This window comes from Hydra vulgaris, chromosome 14 (genome assembly GCF_038396675.1).
Source record: "Hydra vulgaris chromosome 14, alternate assembly HydraT2T_AEP".
NCBI classification, from domain to species: Eukaryota; Metazoa; Cnidaria; class Hydrozoa; order Anthoathecata; family Hydridae; genus Hydra; species Hydra vulgaris.
Window position 1 is genome coordinate 21,445,743 of NC_088933.1, and position 19,542 is coordinate 21,465,284.

At 25.8% G+C, this 19,542-nt stretch overlaps 1 non-coding gene across 1 annotated transcript; it reads left to right on the forward strand.

The window, feature by feature from the left end:
• The first annotated feature begins 3,274 nt into the window (after positions 1 to 3,274).
• On the forward strand, positions 3,275 to 9,639 carry LOC100203415 (uncharacterized). Its single transcript, XR_010643450.1, has 2 exons — positions 3,275 to 3,530; positions 9,134 to 9,639. It is a non-coding gene; the product is annotated as an uncharacterized LOC100203415 (transcript).
• Positions 9,640 to 19,542: the final 9,903 nt, after the last annotated feature.

The following is a 19,542-nucleotide window of genomic DNA, read 5'->3' on the forward strand; positions in this document are numbered from 1 at the left end:
TAGTAAAGACTAAGAAGTTAGATGAAACATCTGTTTCAAAAGTTCCAAAAAAACAAATGAAAGTAGACAGATTCTTTAAATAGCTGAATTGCTGGCATGCAATTCAGCTATTTAAAGAAGATGTGCGGCAAAGGATGGCATGTCTTTAAGAACAATTACAAAATAAGATGCAATACGTGAGTTTATTCAGAAACATGGTTTCCAAATGCCAAAAAGCCAAACCACTGTCGTAAAATTAATAATGTTGGTTTACGAGATAAAAAAATAAGAGTTATGTGATAAAATTTCTGTTTTGAAAAAATGTGGAGAAAAGATCAACATAACAGTTAATAAATGGACTGACATCTCCATTAAACAGTATATAAATGTAACTCTTCACAATAAAGTTGTTTATAAATTGGGTCTTGTTAAAAATTGATGGTTCCTGTGATGCTTTCACAACCGAAGAATTAGTGAATAAAAAATTGACAGAACTTGGTTTAGATTTTACGTACATAATTGCGTCTACTTACGATGGTGCTGCAGTAACACAAAAATATGGACCGATAATTCCTGTAGAGAGTCAACTGTGCCACAATCCCGGTATTCATCTGGTCATAATTGATGTTTTCTACAAAAATTTACGCACCAGCGACGACCATACATTTCGAGTGGCGAATCAATTGGAACAAATAGTTTTTATGAAGAAGTTGATTTAGAAGATATCAGCGTACTGATGCTATAATCCCTCAAAAAGCGATACGATAAACGACACAAAAAAGATTTAGTGTAACTAATGAGGTATTTGCAAAACCCCAAATTAAATACGCCACAAAATAATGATGGCTTCAAATGTTCATCAAAGTCAGCAATTATTCAATATACAATAAATAAAGTTAAACAAAATTTTGCCAAAACTACTGGATAGTGTCAATGTAGAGTCATCGGAATGAAGAAGTTGCTGAAGAAGCCAATAATAACTTTAAGATACAGTTACAACAACCTCTAACAAAGCTGGTTTCTTTTCAACCCAAGATTAGTTGCTCTAATCTATTTTCAGAGATATTAAGGGAGTTCAAGCTGTTTGAAGCAAGTAGAGTTTGAACATCGAATTTAAATAAGATTGATGCTGATGCTAAATTTTGATATATTAAATGCATTGATATTTTTAAAATACTAATTTTGAAACGTTAAATTATTGAGATATCAATGTTTGATATAGTATTTTTAATATTTAATTTTTAGATATTAAAAAGTAAAATAAAATAAAATAGAAAAAGAAAAATGTTTAAATTTTCTTTATTTTCTTTTCTTTTTCTTGTCATAAAGAAAATATAGTAGTGTAATACCGGTTTATACCTCTATTGAACTACTTTGAATTATGAAAATCATTAATACCGGTATTTTGGAAACTCTATATTAAAATATCTATATACTGGTCTTCGAAATAGCTAACCTTTAAACATGTTTTGAAAGTTAGCTATTTTGAATTTTTGCAAAGCATCTTTATATACTTATGTCATATAAAGATGCTTTGCAAAAAAATGCGATGAATAGAGTCTGGGATCAAAAATGCTCTTAAGTTTCCTCCCCCCTGCCTCAAACGTTTGAGCAACAAGTTGATGATATTTGAGGAGCCCATCTGCAAAAACAGTCACAAAAATAAAAATTTCGAGTTAATTCTATTTCCACGTTTTATATACTTAAATCTATCATCTATTTAAATAATGTCCATTTTGAGGACCAATAAAAAAATTTTTGGTCCTAAAAATGGACAAAGAAAATATCAATTTTTGTTGATGTGCAACTAAAAGTAGTTTAGCTTTTATTGTTTTCTCAAAACCAGTTTACTCGGACTTTTTTTGCAAGCTAGTTTTGCAAATGGGCTCCTCATTTTTTTACAATTTTCAAACTGGCTCAAATTTATCAATAAATTTTAAGTTTCATAGATAAATTTTTTAGCGTTTAAAAATTATATACCATGTCTGGAAGTTAGCTACCTCAAAGACCGAAAAATGCTGGATCCTCCCCTGCTATATATAGATATAATTTATAAACACCAACGTTATAACGTAATTAATATTATTTTCACACTTTTAAAAGCCGCGAGTTATTTTTTCAGCCCTAAGTGTTTTCCGTTTTATAACTTTATTTTATTAATTATATTTACTTTTCAGTAATTTATATAAAAGTTTATCCTCTATTGTTTGAAACATATAAATATTAAGTATGTCAATTTAATAAAATGCTTATTTGGTCTTTGGTTTAGCAAAGCCTTGGGCAAAGGTTGAGTTTAATTTACATCATAAGGATTAGATTTTAGTCAAAAAAAATTTTATACTGCGCCATTTTTCGAAAAAAATTTTTTATTATTCTTATAACTTTTTTAAATATATTTTTTCACGGCCATTTGCCGTTTCCTGCCGTTGCCATTTGCCGTTTCCTTCGCTAAATCCAATATGCTTATTAAGTACAGTCGTCCCCCGGTTAACGAACCCCCCTGTTAGCGAACTTTCGGTTAACGAACCGAAAGTTTGCCCAAAATCCTTCCCCGGTTAACGAACCGGAACTCGGTTAACGAACCAATTTTCTTGTTGAATTTTCTTTCAAGTTCAATTTTCAATTTTTTGGTAAAAAATTTGACAAGGATTTTTCATGTTCAATTTTCAATTTTTTCGTAAAACTTTGACAAGCATTTTTCAAGTTCAATTCTCAATTTTTTGGTAAAAATTTGACAAGCAATTTTCTTGTTGAATTTTCATTTTTTGATAAGCAATGTTCATGTTCAATTTTTAGTTTTTTCTAAAACTTTGAAAAGCAATTTTCATGCACAATTTCAATTTGTTTCAATTTTTAAAAGTGCATAAATCTCAGGTTTCAATCATTTCACCTTTGCCTATTTTATTTATCAAGTTGGACAATTTTTTGAATTTTTTCCCCCATTATTTCGGCAAAATCCACCAATTAAAAATTTTTTGATGGCGGCCTATGGGAAAACGCGTTTCGGTTAACGAACTTTTCGGATAACGAACTAGTTCGTACTCCGAATTAAGTTCGTTAACCGGGGGACGACTGTAATTATCATTTTAGTGTTATATTTATTAACTAACTTTTATATTTCATATATAAGAGTGGCTGTTGTGGAAACAATTAAATATTTATTTTTAACTTTATTTCGGAGATAAATGATAAATAAATAATAAGAATAAAATAGGAAAAATAAATAAATAATTAGGTGTGGTGATTTGTAATATAACGCGTGTTTTAAAACGTTTGCAAAGCTAACAGCATTTTTATTTTACGCGCGAGAAACTTTTTCTAAATAAGCTTTCATATTGTTATCTTTGACGATTTTTTTAAACAAACTTTTTTGTGGCTGTTGTGAAAACATTTTTGTTTCTTTTTTTTAGTAAAAGAATATTTAAACAAAGCAAAGTTTATCACATCAAGTGTGATGGAGACAATATGACGTCAAATAAGAAAGTTTAAAAAAATAGTTGAACGGCTTTTTTTTTAATGTAACTGTTTTTTGTTGTTAGAGAACTTATCAGGTAAGTAGCTGTAAGTAGATAGTAGCTAAATTAAATTTATTTATTTTTGCGTTCAATGCTTTATTGTTAACTTATTCGTGTGTTTTTGAATCACGCTAAAACCAAGAATTTATTTCTTTAAGACGACACCAATCAATTGAATAGCAGAACATAGACTAAAGTGAGCTAATATTTCTTAAAATATATTTGAAGATTGCGTTTTAAAATAAACTTTGCAGATAAATTGCCCCTTTCAAGTTTTATTTTTTATAAATACTGTAGCAAAATTTCACCAGTTCAACAGTCCTAACAATCAAAGGAGAAGACATTTATGATATAAAAAATATCTAATAAAAAAAATGATTCATAAAAAGATGTCTTTATAAGCAATGCCGTTTTTCATACTTATACTTTTTTTTATTGTAACTTAACTTTTACTTTTTTTTTTAGTTTTCGCGTGTCTTACAATCAGTTAATAAAGTGGTAGGGTAACGCGGGGCAAAATGAGACAGCAGGGTAATATGAGACAGTTCGCATTTATCATGATGATGCCAGCCCTACAAATTATTATTTGCAAGAATTTTAAATATGCAGTGTTCAAAAACTATATTGTGTCAAGAAAAATATATTGAGTCACTTTGAAATAAAAAAGTTGAGTAGTAGGGGAATCACTTCATCCCTCGGCGTCGCGAAAATTACGAATTTATAAATGTTGTTATTATATTTTTTCATAGCCTTTTTGATCTCATTGAGTGGAAAAGCTTTTAATGTTTAAAGATTTTTTTTGAAAGAATCTTTAGGCTTTTTCTATCATTTCCATTCTTTGGTATTTTATTTCTTCAATAAAATAGACAGGAAATTAGGCAATTCGATGCCAACATGATGCAGGGCAAAACGAGACATTCTGCTTGTATTTGTTTTGCCAATATCAATTATTATTTTTATTTAATGTTTTACATTAACACAACAAACATAGCAAATATTAACATTTACGTGCTGTAGATTTAAATTTATTATACTGTATTTACTTACTTTTTATTTTATTAATTGAAATGTTTAGTTGTTATCCAACATAGAATTATGTTTTATATTTTGTTAACTTATGTTTAAACATAATAAATATTTAATCAAATTGAAGCAAATGATTGCCTGATGTTTATATTTACTATGCTTGTATTTTATAATCTTATTTTATTTTATATGTAATTGTAATGTAATAAAGTAAGTAGTATATAAAATATATATTGTGAGTAGATTTAAGCATATAGGTTATTGCAGTAAACTATAAACAAAATACAATGATTTTTATGTGTACTTTAAATATATAAGTTCAATATATGCATGTATGGTTTTATTAATTCTTGCAGTTTTTCTAAATATATATATATATATATAAATATATAAATATATAAATATATAAATATATATATATATATATATATATATATATATATATATATATATATATATATATATATATATATATATATATATATATATATATATATATATATATATGTAAATTATGTTAGTGTATTTTACAAATAGAGTGCTCAATGTTCTTAAAGAACAGAGCAATAATAAATTAGTAAAAAACACTTATCTAACCTTTTTCTTCAACTTGAAGTTTCACCATTGCTGGATCATCAAAAAGACTTACTAAAAACTTTTTTTTTTAGTCCTCCTAACGATCCTGCAATGGTGAAACTTGTTGAAGAAAAAAGTTAGATAAGTGTTTTTTACTAATTTATATATATATATATATATATATATATATATATATATATATATATATATATATATATATATATATATATATATATATATATATATATATATATATATATATATATATGCAAAAGGACTGTTGTTCGTTTCAAAATACTGGTCAAGCAATATTCGGACTGTTGTTCGTTTCAAAATACTGTTCAAGCAATATGTAACTTATGTGACTAGTGACAGTTTGAGTATAGCTGAAACAAATTATAAAATATATTTCTTGCTAATCCTTTTTAAAGATCTGTTTTGTTTATCGTTATTCATTTAAATTACTATAAAAAATTTGTCTCATTTTGCCCCGCTAAGTGGGGCAAAATGAGACATGATAGGTGCTGTCAATAAATGATCTCTGGTGACCAAACCGCTGCAGTTTTGCAACTCATAATTTGTAAGCTTCAAGTAAGATGGTAGAAGATTTGAAAAATACCAAGTTATTTTTTCAAAAGCTATTATTTTAAAAGTATTATATAAATTAGTGCTTAAGTGTCTCATTTTGCCCCTCGTTACGCTATTAGCACATCTAGAAATAGTGAAAAAATAGTGATAAATGTCCTTTATTTAAAAAAATAAATTTTCTTTTTTTTGATTAGATGAAATGCGGGTTGAACTGAACACTATTTTAAACTTCAATTATTCATTTTCAGTTCTTTTCAGATTATAAAGGGAAAAATCTAAAAAGGTTTTATAAAAAAATTACTTTTTTTAGAAAAAAATTACTTTTTTTAGAAAAAAATTTCATCATTCATTTTTGTAAAACCGATGATTTAAAAAAAAATTCTGTTTTTACCTTTAAAATATAGTTCGGTTTAAAGTGAAAATTGTAACAATCGTAGTAATTGTAACTCTTTACTAAATCTTAAGAACTTTTTTTTTTTAATTTTTTTAGAACTTTTGTCTGAATGTGGGAAATTTTTTTAAAAAGTAAAATTCTGAAACAGTGTGTTTTCGTTTTTAAAAACTGTGGTTTTTGTTTTTTTGATTTTGATATAATAGGTCGTAAACTTCCTAGTCAAAATTTAACCAAAAGTAAATTTAGTATAAAAATATTACATTAGTTATATTGTACAATTTCTTAAATTTTAAATTTTTAAAGTTAAATAACACACTTTCCATAAAAAATACACTTTTCAAGTATTTCTAATTACTTTTACGGCTTCTTATAGTCTCGAAAATTTCCTTTAATAAAAATTTTAAAAACATCTCGGAAAAAAACTTTTCTGTTATTTTATGTCTTTATGTTTTATTTCGTTTTCGATATTGAAAAAAGCTGCTGAAACTTTAGAATATCAAAAAAACAACAAAAAAAACATTAAAAGTTTGTTCTTCAATACTTTTATAATTTTTTTTAGGTTATGTTGCTGAGACCCATGTTTCTTTTAAGGCCATGTTGCTCAGATACGCCTTGTACTCGAGTTATTTTGACCGAAGGACTGATTGGCTAATAACAATTTATCGTTAAATTTGATGTGGGAAAAGTCAATTAAGAAAAACAATTTTATTAAAATAAAAAAATAAAAACAAAATAAAATAATAAAATTTTGTTTAGCATCAAATATATATTTGCTGTTATTATCAAAAGAAATTAAAAACCATTACACTTGAAATATTATTAGTATAAAATCTTTGACTTGTAAATACTGTACCCACAAAGCACCTGGAAAAGCTGTTTGAAAAAGCCGTGAATCAGCTGAAAAACAAACACATTATCTTTATTTCCATCTTTCCTTTTTTTTTCTTTTGTTTGTATTTTACAAGTTAACAGGCAAGAGTTTTAGGCTTACTTAGATCAGCTCTTTTGCTATTTTTCTTATTTCTGTTCCAGGATTTTTTAACTATTTTCTAGCTATATTTGATAATATAGAAGAAATCCATTTCTCATTTTTAGACTTACTGATAGTTTGTTTTTTAGGCTGAGCTTTTTCGAAAGGCCTGAGCTTTTTCAAAAGAACCATTTCTTCAAAAAAGGTAAAAGTAAAGGGTTAAGAATGGAACCTGGTTTATCTTCTAAATCTGGAAAATTTCTATCCTTAGACTTTGATATATTTTATTTCTATTCACAATACAGAAAACACCTTATTGCAAGGATCTAGTATATCTAATGAAAAAATGACGAATAATCACTATTTAATAAAATAAATAAATTTCCCGTACTTAGAAACCACTAACAATATTTCTTGGTTACATCATCAGTTGTATCATCAGGAAGAGCTATTCTTACCATACCAAAAACATTGTAGAAAGTCATAGGTTGTGTATGCTGGAAAAAATAAAAAAATTATTTCTTTACAAAACTCTGCATTAAAATGAAAGCTAAATTTGTCAATTAATACTAGGGATGAAAAGCAAACTGTTGCAACAACAGGTATAAGTGAGAAAAAGAACAGAATTGATTTAAATTCAAATAAGTTATACAAAGATAATAGAAAAAAGAAAAGAGAAAAGAGAAAATAGAAACCTTTTGTCAAAGTAAAACTTTTTCAACAATTTTTTATCTGATTTAGAAGATGGCAGATCTCATGCTGTAGATGCTTCATTAGCTTAGTATATTGTTACTGTTAGAATGCGAAGGAATCAATTTGCTTTCATGTGCTCTTTTAACAGAAACATTAGTTGTATAATAAAATCAAGTATATGCAAATACTTGCAATATTGCATTGCATACACTTGCAATGCTTTCTTTGAGTATTTTGTGGTACATATGTGTGTGTATATATATATATATATATATATATATATATATATATATATATATATATATATATATATATATACATATATATATATATATTTATATATATATATATATATATATATATATATATATTTATATATATATATATATATATACATATATATATATATATATATATATATACATATGTATATATATATATACATATATATATATATATATACATATATATTTATATATATATATATATATATATATATATATATGTATGTATACATACATATATGTATATATATATATATATATATATATATATATATATATATATATAAAGATATATACATATATATATATATATATATATATATATATATATATATATATATATATATATATATATATAAAGATATATATATATATATATATATATATATATATATATATATATATATATATATATATGTATGTATGTATGTATGTATACATATATATATATATATATATATATATATATATATATATATATATATATATATATATATATATATATATATATATATATATATATATATATATACATATATATAAATATATGAATGTATATGTATATACCAATATAAGCCTGTGTGAGTGTGTATATTAGTCATACTATTTATTTAATCTTATCTTTAAATCATTTAGTGACAAAGTTCAATTTTCGGCAGTTTTTTTTGTAAAACATCTTTAAAAACAATTTAATTCATTTATCTGTTTATATTTCGAAATTTTTTTTCGCAATTTGAGCAGTACATTTCATAAACTCATTTCACAAGCGCCCTAATAACTGTCGACTTCAGTTTGATAAAAGACTTCAGTTTAATAAAAGTTTAACTTTAGACGTTAAACATAATCGAAATGCATATAAGTTATAACATAAAAAAAAGCAGAAAATTATATCCATAATAAAATTAATTTCTAAACAGTGTAACTGAAATATATAGTTTGTAGATATTTTTATTTTACATTTTTAAGTAAATTATTATCATCGACAAATTAATAGAAAACATTAATTATGATTTATATAAAAATATTTATTTGATTGCGTGACACTATTTTTTTTTTCTTTTTTCTATTTATATTCTGTTGAAACTGAAACATTTAATTTTTTATGTAGAATGACTTCCGTAGAAGACAGCAAATATGGCAAGGCTTTAGTTGCTACATCACACATAAAAGCTGGTGAAGACATTTTTACATTGAATGGGGAAATAGTGACAGAGCCATCGGTATACTCGATACAAATAAGCGAGAATGAGCACGTCGATACCGATGGGAACCTACGTTTTGCAAATCACAAATGCAGATCAGCAAATGCTGCCTTTGACTTTACTACTGCCCCTTGGGTATTAAAAGCTGTTCGAAACATTGAGCCTAACGAACTTATTTCCTTTGATTACAACACAACCGAATATAAAATATCAAGTACGTTTGATTGTATATGCGACAGCAATGAATGTCGTGGAAAAGCGTTAGGTTTTCATTATTTGAGTGATGATGAAAAGGCTGAAATGGTTGCAAAAGGATTGTGTTCACCAGCCCTCAAAAAACTTTTTCTAAACGAAAAATAGCGTAACAAATAGACAATTATGTTAGTTTGTATAAATATCATAGTTATCTCAACTCTTTATGATTTTAAAAATGCGGACGCTAATGAGTGTAGTGTAATTTTGTTTTCAGTGCTACTTTGACACTTCTTTGAAAATGTTTTTACTAGTTGTAAACACTGACCCAACACTAAACTTAAATTGCTTTTTCTATTCCCAATAATCAACTCCAAAGATTTTTAATCACTTCCGAATCTTCGAACTTTTTCAAAATTTACTTTTACTTTTTACTAAAATTTATCCATATGGCTTAAAAAAACACTAAAACAGCTAAACGTGACTGCACCAAACCACACTATTCTAAGGTCGACCATGCTAAACTGAACTAAGCTAAAGTGCACTACGTTAAGCTACACTACGCTAAGCTACACTGCGCCAAGCTACACTACAACTTGACTAAAATACACTACGCTAATAAACTAAGCTAAATTAAATTACACCCCACTCAAAACTACATCAAATTAAAATAAAATTTTCCTTTTTATTCAAGTTATTTTTGGCGCATGATAATAATATTTACAATAAGATAAATTATGCTAATTAAAGAGCCGGAGCAAGAAGTAAGCATAAATTGTCACCAAACCCATTTGTCAAGATGTCAATTTATGTAGAGTAATAAAGATTTTAAACACGTTTAGATGTTAAAAATGTTTTAAACACGTTTAGATGTTAAACATGTTTTAAACACGTTTAGATGTTAAACATGTTTTAAACACGTTTAGATGTTAAACATGTTTTAAACACGTTTAGATGTTAAACATGTTTTAAACACGTTTAGATGTTAAACATGTTTTAAACACGTTTAGATTTAAACATATTTTAAACACGTTTAGATGCGCGTGTCGAACTCAATAAATTAAAAGTTAACAACAATATTTAAAGTGTAATAGTTTTTCAACAAAAAATAAAATTTAATTGAAATAAAAATTCAAAAAGAGAGAAATTCTCACAAATCAATAACTTATTACTTAAGGAAAATTATACTATTTATGCATTTATTTTAAAAGAGATATTTTAAATCAAAGTCTTTTTGTATAGAGAGACTCTCCTGAACTGTTCCAAAGTGAGTTTTTGAATTGTTTTCTTTTTAGAGATAAAATTTTAAAAAATGTTCCCACAAAAACGGTCCATAATCATGGATTTGCAAAGGAGAAAAGCTTTAAGTAAGACCTTGGAACAAAAAAATTATTGGAAACTGAGTATGGTATTATTTTTTACAATAACACACTCACTAGAATGACTACTAACTTCCTAAACAACATAAATTAAAACTCCGCTGTATCCTTAACAAAGATATTTTTTTCGATGATCAAGGTACTCTGGCCGATAAGTACGCTAAATAAACCTACCCAAAGTTCCCAATTATTGTAATGTTGTTTTATTATGTATTTAGTTATGAAAGAAGTTCCCAAATATTACTTTGTCATTTTATAAAGTTTAGAAAAGACATTTAGGACTCAATCAGAAAGACTATCTACAACCTTGAAATGGTTTAATTTTTCATAATAAAAGCTCTCGACGAATTGATTTTTACATGTTATGGGTATTCTTACTCCGTCCGTTTTCGATCCGCATTTGAGTTAAACCTCATTGGATTTGCAAATGGCGCATAATAAACTATATTGATTTATGAATGTAAAGCGGATGGGTTAAACAAATATTAAACTATTTCGTAAGGTTTTCTTTTATTTCAAGCAGTTTTTCGTTTATCCATGGAAGTACTGAAGTATCTCTAGTACATGGTTTATCAAATCTCGCATTCCGTGTGAGGGTGAGTTGTAAGGGTGAGAATAAGATGTTGATAAAAAAAATCCTTTGTTTATTTATAGACGCTATCAAAACAAAATACCAGTATTGTGAAAAATGTCCATACATTATTAAAACTGCTTTAAGGTTTTTTTTAGTTAATGAAGCTATAAATTACCCATTACAATGTCAATATCTAAAATATGCGACATTTGAACTTTGAACTGTACGTTATAAAAAAAAAAAAAAAACAGTTGTCTGGAAAGCTTATGAAAACAGATTATTTCTGCAGCCGTTTTTCAAAACATTTCAATATTCTTATGACGTATTTCGAGAAAATTGCGAATAAAAAATTTTTTTTTTAAGAGAAACTCTCTCTGTAAAACGCTTATTGAAACTAATGATTTTTTTAAACTTTTTTGTAATTCTTCTAAAATATTTCTTCGATAACGTTTGTAGGCATTTAAACTAGCTTATTTTGTAAAAAATAGGCAAATTTGATTTTTTTTACCTCAAGACGTTTTGCAACACGGCTGCAGTTGTTTTTTGAGATATGTTGAAATTAAAAAGATGATTTAAAAAAATATGATTTTTATTAATTTTGCTTTTCTTATTAGGAATTGACATTTAATGCTGATAAAAAGTTTGATAGAAATAAACTACAACAAACTAAACTGCTTTGTCCCCGAGTCCTTTTCACCAATTTTTAAGGTGGTAGACTGCTGAAATAAAAAAAATAAAAAATCAGTTTTTCAAAAGTTAAATAAATAAAACTTTAACAATTATAGATTCCATATATATATATATATATAGTCGTTGCTGAAATTATTAGCCCACTTTGATATTTTTTGTATTTTTTATCTTCTTAGAGGTTATAAACTTATGTTTATATAAAAATACAGATAAAAACTTTATATATAAACAAAGCATAACTATTTTCTAACATAAAATACACTAAATAACAATAAGCTATGTTTATTAACATTTAATATTTACACACATATATATATATATACATATATATATATATATATATATATATATATATATATATATATATATATATATATATATATATATATATTCTCTTATAAAAAAAAAACGTCTTCTACCAACGCTTATAGTAACGTCAAAATATGGAGTTTTTTTTAAAAAAAGTTTCAAGCATCAAGAGCAAAGGGTTTAATACTCAACAATGAAGAGGAAACATTGTATAAAAATTATGTTCTTAGATGAAGAAATTATAAACAATAGTCAAAATTAAAATTTTTGGGGGTCAATTAAGTGTAAATTTTGGTCTGAATTTAAAAGTAACATAAGGCTTACTATGCTTCTAAGTTAATAAATATTTCAAGCTTTTGTTTATCTCAGGACATTTGTTTACTTAAAAGGTATAAAAACTGAAAAACATTTTAATATTTTAATAAAATATATCAAGTCTTAAAACACTTGATATATTTTAATTTTTGAGATATCTTTTCCAAAAGCTTTGCATTTTTTGCTCCTAAAACCACCTAAATGTGCCCAAAAAGTAGGAAATAACAAAAAACAAAAACTTCTTTTTAATGCTATTTATAATGTTTTAAATGAGAAATTGGAATAAAATCAGATATAACTCCGAAATGAGTTATGTCACTGCGTGTACCTTGTTTCTGCTTAAGAAATCATTCAGTTTTGTCAGTTTTTACACAAAATCATTCAGTTTTGTCAATTTTTAATGGCTGTTTTTCCTTCTGACAAAGAGTTGCACACAATTTTTATTACTTTATTTGATAATATTAAAGTATTGAGTCTGAAAATGCAAAATATGATATCTAAGGCTTATCCATGTAATAAGACTTAAAATTGAAAAAAAGAATTTATAATATTTGTTCAAAATTAAATAAGTATAAAACTTAAAAATAAAATAAAAAAAGTTATGGTTTTATATTATAAATATTACAAAATGACCCATTACAGCAGTGATTACATTCTGATATTAACCTTCAACTGTGTAGTTTCATGCCTTTTTCAATTTTAAAGTAACAAAAAATAAATTTCATGAAAGTTTTTAAAAAATCTCAAAATTTAAACCTGAAAAAAAACATTTAGAAACATTTTCTGAATGTTTTTTTTCCTTAACAGGTTTCCTCTATACTCTCATCAATATATATATTAAATCGAAGCAAATTTGAGGGTGTCACTTCCACAGTTTTAGGAATTTGCTTGATTCTTTCAAAAAATGGCTCTTAAAGCTTTGTTTGAGTTAGTTTATTCATAGCTTGAAAAGTTCAGTATTTCCTAAGATATACAAAAAAATTTTTTTTTTTAATTCATATATTTTGCTGTTCATACAATAATATGAATAAATTTTTATTAATAATTATTAAAATATATATATTTATATAAACAGACAGGGGCTCAAAGAAGAATGGATGACCAGAGTCACCATAATCTTTTCATAGAGCCCCTATATGACCTTTAACAAGTGCAAAGAAAATAAAGTTATTATAATAAAATAAAAAAAAATGAAAAAAAAAAAAAACCCCGTTAAAATCATTTAAAAAAATAACAAAACTCCGTAAAAAAAAAAAAAGAAAAGAAAGAAAGAAAAAAGACAATAAGAAGAATAAATTCCTTTGAATACATCAAAAAATTAGGTTAAAAAACGATAGCGTATATGTTAAGTTTCAAAGCTGTCATTTGATTTGATTTCTTTTTTTACATAAAACTTAAATAAATTTACTGTTTTCACTATATTGATGTGAGTATTTTTAAAACTGTTCCATATCTTAGGCCTTCGATATGTTATACTATATTCTTTGTATTTAGTTAGTTTACGAGGTAGTGTGTATGTGAGCCTCTCGTTTGATCTGAGAAAATAGCTATTGTTTTGATTTATCTTAAATTTTGTTTCAAAGTTTTTCGGTGTGAGATTTTTTAATTGATAATACATAAAGATCATGTGTTAAAATGTATTTATCTCGTATACATTCATCATCTTAATTTCCCTCATTATTGGCTTCGCATGCTCATGTTTGTTTTTTTCCGTATATAATTCTGCAAGCATGTTTTTGTACACGAAATATCCTTTTAAGTTTAGAGGGTTGTGTGTTTGCCCACGCAATGTTGCCATAATATATAGCTATGAATTAGGCTGAAGTATATTAATTTAAGACATTGAGCATTGATTAAAGGACTAATTCTATACATTATACCAATAGTTTTTTTAATTTTTGATTAAATGAATTTAATGTGGGAAAGCCAAGATAAGTTTTCACCTACATAGACTCCTAGATACTTTCAACATTCTTGTTTTTTAATTTGTTTACTACGTATAAAAAAAAAAGGTAATTTCAGTGGCAGGTTTTCTTTTTGCGTTTTTTTATAAAATAATGTATATTGAGTTTTGTCTACGTTTATTGAGAGTTTATTAGCTTTGAACTATTTATTTACTTTTAACAGCTCAATTTTCATTTCACCATATAGCTGATTAATATCACTATTGGACATAAACAAATTAGTGTCATCAGCATGCATAGTTGAATTTAAATTTGCAGATACATTACAGAAGTTGTTTATATATATTAAAAAAGGAGAGGGCCGAGAATTGAACCTTTGTGGTACTCCACACAGAATATTTAATGTACCTGAATCCGGATTTATCACATATTGTTTTCGGTTAGCAAGGTAGCTTTTTATCCGAGAAAATGTTTTTACACCATAAAATTTTTTTTTTCTAAGAGTATAGAATGGTCTGCTGTGTCAAATTCTTTTGAAAGATCTATAAAAATGCCTAGTGAAAACTTATTTTTTTCAAAACCGTTAGTTATTTGGTCAACTAATTCAATAACGGCACGCTCCATTGAAATATTCTTATGAAACCCAAACTGTTTTGAGTAAAAGAATTTTTTTTTTTTAGTGAAATAGACATAAACTCTGTTATACATAACACGTTCAAATATTTTGGAAAAAACAGATAATACGGATATTGGTCTATAATTTGAGATATCAGAATTATCATTGGCTCTATAGATTGGGTGCACTTTAACTACTTTTAATATATCAGGCAATACACCTTCATTTATTGAAATTTTTATAATATGAAACAGAGGTTTGATGATATGTTTATTATATAAAATTACTATATTGCTGGATATTCCATCAAAACCCGGCAATTTGTTATTAATTAGACTCCATGTTTTTTATATCAAATTTACATTTAGTAATTTTTTTACTGTAAAATTGTTTTTTATAATTTTTAAGTAAGTTTTGATAAAAATATTTATAGTTTTTATATTTGTTTCTGTTTTCAATATTTTTATTTTTGAGAAATTTGTTATAGATTTTGTTTTTTTCTTGAACATTCTACTAGAGTTCAGCCAAGGGTTAGTTAGTGTTTTTGTTTTTATTATTTCATAAGGAAACATTTCATTAAATATATTTAAAAGTTTATTGAAAAAGGCATTGTATGCTTCGTTAGTATTTTGACATAAGTAGACTTCTTTCTATTTCTCTTCGTATAGTGTTTGCGAGAAGTTATTGTTATTTAACGTTGATAGATTGCGTTTTAAATTAATTGTTTTAATTTAAAAAAACGAAATCTATCAACGGATGAGTAGTCAAATTCATATCAAGGTTATTAATTTTAATGTAAATAGGAAAGTGGTCACTTATGTCTGTTTTAAATATTCCTGTTTCAAATGACGTTTCTAAAAAGTGGTTTAAAAGGATGTTGTCAATCGCAGTTGCTGAACTTTTAGTTATCCTAGTTGGTTTATTAATAAGTGCTTATTTATTATATTTAAAAAGCATATCAAAAAACAATTTTGTATTTAGATTCTTTTCATAAGTTAGTGAATTAAAATTTATATACCTGATAATGCATTGTTTTTCATTATTATTATCAACTATTATATATCTTATAAAATCTTCAAAAGGTTTGACGTTACCACTCGGAGGTCGGTATACACATACAATGACAATGTTTTTTCACTAATGATTTCTATTGTTGAACTCTCATAATCATTATTGGTTAGGCATAATTGCTTTTTAATTTTAAATGTAAGTTTCTCTGAAATGTAAAAATAAAGATCTCCACCTATTTTGACCTCTTCCTCGTGTTTGACTGGTTATGCGGTGATTGGTAAGATGAAATTTGAATTAGATTCAATTAAAGTTTCTGAGTCATGCCAGGTTTCTGAAATAGCTATGACATCAAATATGTATTTTAAGATATTTAAAAATTCCTCAAGCTTATCAAAATTATGCTGCATGCTTCGTATATTGATGTGCAATATAGAAATTGAATTAAAACTATTTGATACTTGAAATCATAAGGATCAATATATGGTGAATTCATTTGAGTTGCATGAAAAAATTTTAGATTTTCATCAGAAAAACTATTTAAAAAGTTATTAAGAAAGGGATTAAACATTCGTCGTTTAAAGTATCCATGATAATTTAGATAATTATTACAAAATAAAAATAAAAAATTGAAAACTAAGAAATAAATAAAAAATCGTTTTAAACAGTAAAATATTCAAACAAAAAATAACATTAAAGATTCTTACTTATCTCCATGAGTCGTTTTAACGTCTCCATCATAATTGTTCTCTATTACTTTCCAATCGCGAATGACCAAATTATCATAAGTGATGAAAGCAAATTTACCAGATTGTCGGGCAACTTTCATTTCTTCTCTTAAAGTTTTTCTTATTTGATTTGTTTCAGCACTAAAGTCCTCATTAATATATATATTTTTACCTTTTAACATTTTTTCAAGATTTCAACTTTGTCTTTAAAATCCAAAAGTTTTAAAACTATTGTCCAAGGTTTATTTTTATCCCTAAATCCAGTCCGGTGCGTTCGTTCAATTTTTGTATCCTTTAAACCTAAACACTCTTCTAATAATTTTTTAACCTTCATTTCACTTACATTCCAGTTTTCATTTTATGTTTCCTTTATCCTATTTACACGTAAATTATTCCTTCTGGACCTGTCTTCCATCTCTCTTAGCTTTTTCTTTATATCCATATATTCATTGTTGTCTTTATAGATTCCGTTGCAAAATTTTTCTCTTTTTCATAAGAAACAAGGTTATCAATTTTTTTTATCAATAAGTTCTTCGTGAAAGTTCAAACTTTTTTTTATTTTCGTTATCTCAGATTCAATCGATTTGATTTTTTGACTATTGTCAATTATAACTTTTTTCAACTCTACCAGTTGCTGGTTTATTATCTTTGTATTTGCACTTATTGTGCTGGCGAAATTTATTTCCTGTTTTTTCATCATGGCCTCGGTTTTTTTTTCAAATTCATCAAACATTTCCTTTATAAGCTTTTTTATTTCCATTAATGTAACTGCCATATTTAGTAAATCCTGTTGCTTTATTTATTAGATTTTGGAATTATTTGAATTAAATTTTGATTATTATATTTTGAAATTATTTGAATTGAATTTTGATTATTAGATTTTGAAATTATTTGAATTAAATTTTGATTATTAGATTTTGAAATTATTTGAATTAAATTTTGATTATTAGATTTTGAAATTATTTGAATTAAATTTTGATTATTAGATTTTGAAATTATTTGAATTAAATTTTGATTAATAGATTTTGAAATTATTTGAGATTAAAAAAATAAAAAAAATTTGTTTGTTCTTGAAACAGAAAATTTGTGAGATAACCAAATATTATAACTGAGATAACCTAAACTGACTAAAAAATGTTGTTTTTCACTAAAATCTTGTTTAATTCACATACTATTTATAAAAATACAGTATAAGCACCATTAAACAGTAGTTTTTAAAATTTCAGGAAAGAATTTTGTTTTAAATAGATTTAAGTTATACTTTAGATAAAATAAGCATTAAAACTTTGTTTGTAATTTCTTTAGCAGGTCAGTTAAAATTTTTTATAAGCATGTTACCATGATACATTCATTGTATTTTTACTTTTATACAAACCTCTTAAACTAAAAATATTGATTGAATCTTACCACTTTTAAAAAAGCGGGTTTAGAGTGTTGTTTTTTCAGCAGCAAATTAGGTTTGTTTTGAAACTATCAAAAGTTTTCTAAATATGCAATAAGTTTATAGAAAAAAAGTGTCTTGAAGGGAAAAGAGTCTTTAAAAGTGTTTTTTGGCATTGTGTCGTCAAATAAGATCTCCGGAGGCAATTTTACGGGTGGGGAGGGGGTTTCCTTGGACAGAAGCTGAAAAGTGACCACCAACCCTCCACATTTTACTGAGCCTATTATTGGAGTCATTTTAAGGAAAATGAATGCGTAAGTTTATAAACAATGTGGAAGTCCTGCATCAACTTTCTGAGACAAACTTTGTTCCCAACATCTTTATTATCATTGAAGTATCAAAAAGTTTCAATTTAGTTTTCAAGTCTCGCTTTGGAAGATCCTTTATTTCATCCTCTGATGATATATGGTGCAGGCGTAACACCTAAATCTCATACCAAGGACTCCATTAGTCCCAAAGAATCCTTACCTGGGCCTTATTGTAAATAATCAGTCAAAATTTTCATTAAAAGTGTTATCAACAATGACCAAAATGTATACCAAATCATAACTATCCAAGAGTACAATCCAGAGTACAAGAGAATATTGGTGAGCAACTGGTTTGAACAATCTTCAAAGAACTGCTAGCATCTTTAAAGAACTGCCAGTAGAATCTGAATTAGAGATTAGGCAGCAGAAAATCATAGTCCATAGTATAGAATAAACATTTTAAATTTTTTTGTGAAGAAAGATAAAGAATTAAAATGTAATCATAGAATGGAATTTAATGGTAAAAGAATGTTTTAAAAAAATTTTTAAAAATTGTTTTTCACTTAAGTTGGAAAACTTTCAGCACTTTTCAAGAGTCAATTAATAATATTTTTAAACGGAAATTTCTATATATTTTTCTTCTTTCCCAACAGCACCTTTTACCAGCTTCTCAAACCTTTTGGTGTATGAGTATTTATTTTGTCACTTGTTTATACCTCAAAAAATGCTAATATTTTTACTCCTTAAAAAGCCGCACTATGCTTTAAATTACAAACCATTATTTTGCCTTTCAAAGAAGAAAAGTAGTACCAGCTGCAATAAACAAATTTTAATGAAAATTGTTGTTTTTACCTAATTGAACTCTCTAATAACTCCTATTTTAAATATAGTATATCTAAGTAATCAGAAAT